We start from the raw sequence: 7703 nt of genomic DNA on the forward strand, positions 1-7703 counted from the left end.
CCATGCAGCATCCCATTCATCTCCCAGCATCCTAACATATGAATTTCTTAGAATTTATGAAAAATCGACTAAGTCCGAGATGGCTTTAAGTAGGGATGCTGTATTAAGATGGGAGATGAAGAAGATCAAGATTCATCTCCATGCAGCATCCCATTCATCTCCCAGCATCCTAACATATGAATTTCTTAGAATTTATGAAAAATCGACTAAGTCCGAGATGCCTTTAAGTAGGGATGCTGTATTAAGATGGGAGATGAAGAAGATCAAGATTCATCTCCATGCAGCATCCCATTCATCTCGCAGTATCCTAACATATGTTTTTCTTAGAATTTATGAAAAATCGACTAAGTCCGAGATGCCTTTAAGTAGGGATGCTGTATTAAGATGGGAGATGAAGAAGATCAAGATTCATCTCCATGCAGCATCCCATTCATCTCGCAGCATCCTAACATATGTTTTTCTTAGAATTTATGAAAAATCTACTAAGTCCGAGATGGCTTTAAGTAAGGATGCTGTATTGAGATGAGCGATGTAGGAGATCAAGATTCATCTCCATGCAGCATCCCATTCATCTCCCAGCATCCTGACATATGAATTTCTTAGAATTTATGAAAAATCGACTAAGTCCGAGATGGCTTTAAGTAGGGATGCTGTATTAAGATGGGAGATGTAGGAGATCAAGATTCATCTCCATGCAGCATCCCATTCATCTCCCAGCATCATAACATATGTTTTTCTTAGAATTTATGAAAAATCGACTAAGTCCGAGATGCCTTTAAGTAGGGATGCTGTTTTGAGATGGGAGATGAAGAAGATCAAGATTTATCTACATGCAGCATCCCATTCATCTCTCAGCATCCTAACATATGTTTTTCGTAGAATTTATGAAAAATCGACTAAGTCCGAGATGCCTTTAAGTAGGGATGCTGTATTGAGATGGGAGATGCAGAAGATCATGATTCATCTCCATGCAGCATCCCATTCATCTCGCAGCATCCAAACATATGTTTTTCTAAGAATTTATGAAAAATCGACTAAGTCCGAGATGCATTTAAGTAGGGATGCTGTATTAAGATGGGAGATGAAGAAGATCAAGATTCATCTCCATGCAGCATCCCATTCATCTCCCAGCATCCTAACATATGTTTTTCTTAGAATTTATGAAAAATCGACTAAGTCCGAGATGCCTTTAAGTAGGGATGCTGTATTGAGATGAGAGATGTAGGAGATCAAGATTCATCTCCATGCAGCATCCCATTCATCTCGCAGCATCCTAACATATGAATTTCTTAGAATTTATGAAAAATCGACTAAGTCCGAGATGGCTTTAAGTAGGGATGCTGTATTAAGATGGGAGATGTAGGAGATCAAGATTCATCTCCATGCAGCATCCCATTCATCTCCCAGCATCCTAACATATGAATTTCTTAGAATTTATGAAAAATCGACTAAGTCCGAGATGCCTTTAAGTAGGGATGCTGTATTAAGATGGGAGATGAAGAAGATCAAGATTCATCTCCATGCAGCATCCCATTCATCTCGCAGCATCCTAACATATGTTTTTCTTAGAATTTATGAAAAATCGACTAAGTCCGAGATGCATTTAAGTAGGGATGCTGTATTAAGATGGGAGATGAAGAAGATCAAGATTCATCTCCATGCAGCATCCCATTCATCTCCCAGCATCCTAACATATGAATTTCTTAGAATTTATGAAAAATCGACTAAGTCCGAGATGGCTTTAAGTAGGGATGCTGTATTAAGATGGGAGATGAAGAAGATCAAGATTCATCTCCATGCAGCATCCCATTCATCTCCCAGCATCCTAACATATGAATTTCTTAGAATTTATGAAAAATCGACTAAGTCCGAGATGCCTTTAAGTAGGGATGCTGTATTAAGATGGGAGATGAAGAAGATCAAGATTCATCTCCATGCAGCATCCCATTCATCTCGCAGTATCCTAACATATGTTTTTCTTAGAATTTATGAAAAATCGACTAAGTCCGAGATGCCTTTAAGTAGGGATGCTGTATTAAGATGGGAGATGAAGAAGATCAAGATTCATCTCCATGCAGCATCCCATTCATCTCGCAGCATCCTAACATATGTTTTTCTTAGAATTTATGAAAAATCTACTAAGTCCGAGATGGCTTTAAGTAAGGATGCTGTATTGAGATGAGCGATGTAGGAGATCAAGATTCATCTCCATGCAGCATCCCATTCATCTCCCAGCATCCTGACATATGAATTTCTTAGAATTTATGAAAAATCGACTAAGTCCGAGATGGCTTTAAGTAGGGATGCTGTATTAAGATGGGAGATGTAGGAGATCAAGATTCATCTCCATGCAGCATCCCATTCATCTCCCAGCATCATAACATATGTTTTTCGTAGAATTTATGAAAAATCGACTAAGTCCGAGATGCCTTTAAGTAGGGATGCTGTATTGAGATGGGAGATGCAGAAGATCATGATTCATCTCCATGCAGCATCCCATTCATCTCGCAGCATCCAAACATATGTTTTTCTAAGAATTTATGAAAAATCGACTAAGTCCGAGATGCCTTTAAGTAGGGATGCTGTATTAAGATGGGAGATGAAGAAGATCAAGATTGATCTCCATGCAGCATCTCATTCATCTCGCAGCATCCTAACATATGTTTTACTTAGAAGTTATGAAAAATCGACTGACTCCGAGATGCCTGTAAGTAGGGATGCTGTATTAAGATGGGAGATGAAGAAGATCAAGATTCATCTCCATGCAGCATCCCATTCATCTCGCAGCATCCTAACATATGAATTTCTATGAATTTATGAAAAATCGACTAAGTCCGAGATGCCTTTAAGTAGGGATGCTGTATTGAGATGGGAGATGTAGGAGATCCAGATTCATCTCCATGCAGCATTTCATTCATCTCCCAGCATCCTAACGTATGAATTTCTTAGAATTTATGAAAAATCGACTAAGTCCGAGATGCCTTCAAGTAGGGATGCTGTACTAAGATGGGAGATGAAGAAGATCAAGATTCATCTCCATGCAGCATCCCTTTCATCTCCCAGCATCCTAACATATGTTTTTCTCAGAATTTATGAAAAATCGACTAAGTCCGAGATGGCTTTAAGTAGGGATGCTGTATTAAGATGGGAGATGTAGGAGATCAAGATGCATCTCCATGCAGCATCCCATTCATCTCGCAGCATCCTAACATATCAATTTCTTAGAATTTATGAAAAATCGACTAAGTCCGAGATGGCTTTAAGTAGGAATGCTGTATTGAGATGGGAGATGTAGGAGATCAAGATTCATCTCCAGGCAGCATCCCATTTATCTCGCAGCATCCTAACATATGAATTTCTATGAATTTATGAAAAATCGACTAAGTCCGAGATACCTTTAAGTAGGGATGCTGTTTTGAGATGGGAGATGTAGGAGATCAAGATTCATCTCCATGCAGCATCCCATTCATCTCGCAGCATCCTAACATATGATTTTCTTATAATTTATGAAAAATCGACTAAGTCCGAGATGCGTTTAAGTAGGGATGCTGTATTAAGATGGGAGATGAAGAAGATCAAGATTCATCTCCATGCAGCATCTCATTCATCTCGCAGCATCCTAACATATGCTTTTCTTAGAATTTATGAAAAATCGACTAAGTCCGAGAGGCCTTTAAGTAGGGATGCTGTATTAAGATGGGAGATTAAGAAGATCAAGATTTATCTCCATGCAGCATCACATTCATCTCGCAGCATCCTAACATATGAATTTCTTAGAATTTATGAAAAATCGACTAAGTCCGAGATGCCTTTAAGTAGGGATGCTTTATTAAGATGAGAGATGGAGAAGATCAAGATTTATCTCCATCCAGCATCCCATTCATCTCGCAGCATCCTAACATATGAATTTCTTAGAATTTATGAAAAATCGACTAAGTCCGAGATGCCTTTAAGTAGGGATGCTGTATTAAGATGGGAGATGAAAAAGATCAAGATTCATCTCCATGCAGCATCCCATTCATCTCGCAGCATCCTAACATATGTTTTTCTTAGAATTTATGAAAAATCGACTAAGTCCGAGATGCCTTTAAGTAGGGATGCTGTATTAAGATGGGAGATGAAGAAGATCAAGATTCATCTCCATGCAGCATCCCATTCATCTCGCAGCATCCTTACATCTGTTTTTCTTAGAATTTATGAAAAATCGACTAAGTCCGAGATGCCTTTAAGTAGGGATGCTTTATTAAGATGAGAGATGGAGAAGATCAAGATTTATCTCCATCCAGCATCCCATTCATCTCGCAGCATCCTAACATATGAATTTCTATGAATTTATGAAAAATCGACTAAGTCCGAGATGCCTTTACGTAGGGATGCTGTATTGAGATGAGAGATGAAGAAGATCAAGATTCATCTCCATGCAGCATCTCATTCATCTCGCAGCATCCTAACATATGAATTTATATGAATTTATGAAAAATCGACTAAGTCCGAGATGCCTTTAAGTAGGGATGCTGTATTGAGATGGGAGATGAAGAAGATCAAGATTTATCTCCATGCAGCATCCCATTCATCTCGCAGCATCCTAACATATGAATTTCTATGAATTTATGAAAAATCGACTAAGTCCGAGATGCCTTTAAGTAGGGATGCTGTATTGAGATGGGAGATGTAGGAGATCAAGATTCATCTCCATGCAGGAGATAGCAAGAGATACCAATTTGCTCTATGTTTCGCTAATAGCTTCGCCCAAGGACTTTGTGATTTTTTGTTCGCATTTTTCCTAAATAGTCCCACTCAAGACTATTCCAAATCACACCTTAGCTTGTCGCTCAGTGCCATACAGCCAGAGTTTTAATTCATGAAAGGTACATCACCTTGGTACACCACGTGGTCGGTCCAAACCATCAACCAACCATATGACCGACTTCGAGTCGAGCTAGCGGCTAGGCTCAATATAATGAAATGCGTGTCTTGATGCGGGCTACTGACGGTCTGAACAATGTAGCGTGCTAGCTCGTCTCCAAACTTGTGTTTTGGTCGAATATTGTGTGTTCAAGTACCACTTCGGGAAACATGGACTTTGGTGCAACTTCACCACTTGTGCACTTAATAACTTCCCGGTCATTCAAGTCTTTGCCTTCATACTTTCAGGGTAGTTAGGTCTCGTCGAGACCTTTCCATACATATGCCAAACTCATCGATCGGACATCTATAGCCCGAGTTATTCGCGGTACACCGTACCTTACCCTGTTTTTTCCTCAATTGGGTACAAACCTTGGAACACCCATATCGCCCCTTTAGAGACTAGCTGGCACGTTGGCCTCATATAATGATAAGTGCACCTCAACTAGGGCTACTGACGGTCAGAACATTTCAACTTGCTAGCTCGGGCCCACACTTGTGTTTTTCTCGAATATATGGTTCAAGTGTGCCACTTTGGGCACTTTTGGACATTTTGTCCCCACACAACTTTCTTGCCTTGGTAGATAGGGTCTTGTGATCTTGGGCAAAAAGATGCACCAAGATAAAGTCTAACTTTCGTTCTTGTACCGCAAAGCGCTATCTCAAACACCCGAGGAGATAGAAAGTGATTATGTTCGGTATATCGGTCTTCCATGGCCTACTATGGTAAACCCCTGCAGGTATGCAACCGAAGGTGCTTGGTACATGTATTTGGTGCAATATCGGTGCAAAGTAGGTGTTTCCTTGATCGGGCTATAACTTTCTTGGTTGATGTTGGATTGCTTTGCGGTCTTCGGGGGATAGTTAGGGAACATGTTGGCCAACATTTCCTTATTCCTCAGCCTGGCCGTACCTCTTACCGTCTAGGCGGTATACATGCTCTAAGTTGGAACTTGTGTTCCTTTGGGTAACTTCTCTGACTTTGACGCTTAATAACTTTCGTTCATATGCAGTCTAAGCTCTGCAACTCTCAGGAAAGCTAGTACTACTCATTTCCTTTCCATATCAGTCTTTGGCTTGTCGATCCGATGTCTACAGCCTTACTTATTCACGTTCCCTGTGAAGGTAGGTTTTTGCCCATTTTCCAGTTCATGTGGTAACATTCCCAGACTTTGCCGGCTTTCTCTTCATGTGGTAACTTGCTTGCTCATGTGGTAACTTGGAAGTGTATTTCTGACAGACCCAATCTGGGACTTAGCCGATTTTTCTCTGCATATTATATGGATCCATCACTAGGCCATCTTGCTTGCTCATGTGGTAACTTGGAAGTGTATTTCTGACAGACCCAATCTGGGACTTAGCCGATTTTTCTCTTCATATCATATGGATCCATCACTAGGCCATCTTGCTTGCTTGTGTGGTAACTTGATAGTGTATGTCTGACAGACCCAATCTGGGACTTAGCCGATTTTTCTCTTCATATCATATGGATCCATCACTAGGCCATCTTGCTTGCTTGTGTGGTAACTTGGAAGTGTATTTCTGACAGACCCAATCTGGGACTTAGCCGATTTTTCTCTTCATATTATATGGATCCTGGACTTAGCCGATTTTTCTCTTCATATCATATGGATCCATCACTAGGCCATCTTGCTTGCTTGTGTGGTAACTTGGAAGTGTATTTCTGACAGACCCAATCTGGGACTTAGCCGATTTTTCTCTTCATATTATATGGATCCTGGACTTAGCCGATTTTTCTCTTCATATCATATGGATCCATCACTAGGCCATCTTGCTTGCTTGTGTGGTAACTTGGAAGTGTATTTCTGACAGACCCAATCTGGGACTTAGCCGATTTTTCTCTTCATATCATATGGATCCATCACTAGGCCATCTTGCTTGCTTGTGTGGTAACTTGGAAGTGTATTTCTGACAGACCCAATCTGGGACTTAGCCGATTTTTCTCTTCATATCATATGGATCCATCACTAGGCCATCTTGCTTGCTTGTGTGGTAACTTGGAAGTGTATTTCTGACAGACCCAATCTGGGACTAAACCGATTTTTCTCTTCATATCATATGGATCCATCACTAGGCCATCTTGCTTGCTTGTGTGGTAACTTGGAAGTGTATTTCTGACAGACCCAATCTGGGACTTAGCCGATTTTTCTCTTCATATCATATGGATCCATCACAAGGCCATCTTGCTTGCTTGTGTGGTAACTTGGAAGTGTATTTCTGACAGACCCAATCTCGGACTTAGCCGATTTTTCTCTTCATATCATATGGATCCATCAATACGCCATCTTGCTTGCTTGTGTGGTAACTTGGAAGTGTTTGTCTGACAGACCCAATCTCGGACTTAGCCGATTTTTCTCTTCATATAATATGGATCCTGGACTTAGCCTGTTATTAGGTTATTATATATGGATCCTGGACTTAGCCGATTATTAGGTTATTATATATGGATCCTGGACTTAGCCGATTTTTCTCTTCATATAATATGGATCCGGGACTTAGCCAATTTTTCTCTTCATATAATATGGATCCTTGACTTAGCCGATTTTTCTCTTCATATAATATGGATCCGGGACTTAGCCAATTTTTCTCTTCATGTGGTAACGTATGCCAATCGCTCACAAGTCATGGGATAAGGGTACTTGTGTTCTTCCATCTTCTAAGTCCCGCACGGGGACATCGTGATCGCCCCAAGTCCGGAATAGCGCCAAGTCAAGCCCCACGGTGGCCGTGCAGGACCTGTTAGCGGCGGCCCCACTGACAGCACTAATCCGGACTTA

Source organism: Anopheles ziemanni (genome assembly GCF_943734765.1).
Source record: "Anopheles ziemanni chromosome X unlocalized genomic scaffold, idAnoZiCoDA_A2_x.2 X_unloc_119, whole genome shotgun sequence".
NCBI lineage: Eukaryota > Metazoa > Arthropoda > Insecta > Diptera > Culicidae > Anopheles > Anopheles ziemanni.